The 977-nt window shown below is 31.6% G+C and overlaps 1 pseudogene; it reads left to right on the forward strand.

Moving 5' to 3' along the window:
- LOC102485424 (olfactory receptor 6C1-like) overlaps positions 1–436 on the forward strand; it is a 926-nt pseudogene extending 490 nt beyond the window's left edge.
- Positions 437–977: the final 541 nt, after the last annotated feature.

Genomic DNA, 977 nt, shown 5'->3' on the forward strand with positions numbered 1-977 from the left:
TTCTAATATTATTGACCATTTTACCTGTGATTATTTTCCCTTACTGCAACTTTCTTGTTCAGAAACAAAATTCCTGGAGGCAATGGGATTTTCCTGTGCTGTGTTCACTCTAATGTTCACATTGGCTTTGATATTGCTGTCCTACACATACATCATCAGAACCATTTTGAGGATTCCTTCTAGCACTCAGAGGACAAAGGCCTTTTCTACATGTTCATCCCATATGATTGTCATCTTCATCTCTTACGGCAACTGCATTTTTATGTACATTAAACCTTCAGCCAGAGATAGAGTGTCTTTGAGCAAGGGGGTTGCTGTGCTAAACACCTCAGTAGCCCCCATGCTCAACCCCTTTATATACAGTCTAAGGAATCAGCAGGTCAAGCAAGCCTTCATGGACATGGCACGGAAGACTAGTTTTCTCAAGCAAACATAAAGATGTGATGTCAGAGCTTGTATCGCAGTGAAGAACAATTTAAAATATATAAACCCAAAAATTTAAAACCTATTCAAGTTAATATCACCTCCCCATCATCTATGTTTATTTTCTTATTTTTATCCTAAGAATTTACATGAATATTTAATACATTTTAATCTCATTTGAATTATGTTTCTTATTGCTTTCATTCTCTGTATTCTCATAACTTGTTGATCACTATTTCTAGCAGATATTTATCATGTACATATATTTTTGGAGTTTTGTTTAGAAAGGCTTTCCAGACATGGAAGAACAATTCAGAAATTTTGATATATTTTCCTTTACATCTGCAGAAAATATAATTTATTAAAAATATTTTGGTAGACTTTCTCTTTACTATCTTACAGTTTCTCTAGGAAATGTTTCTAAAATGTCTTATATTTTAATGAAAAATGTAACTACTTTTATTTAAAAAAGAAAGATTACATGTTATTCACTTTAATAGCATATGCTTATTTATTTTTTGGTAAATGAGCTTAGATGATTAATAATATATACT

The sequence above is a fragment of the Tupaia chinensis genome, unplaced genomic scaffold (genome assembly GCF_000334495.1).
Source record: "Tupaia chinensis unplaced genomic scaffold, TupChi_1.0 Scaffold143422_1, whole genome shotgun sequence".
Taxonomy (NCBI): domain Eukaryota; kingdom Metazoa; phylum Chordata; class Mammalia; order Scandentia; family Tupaiidae; genus Tupaia; species Tupaia belangeri.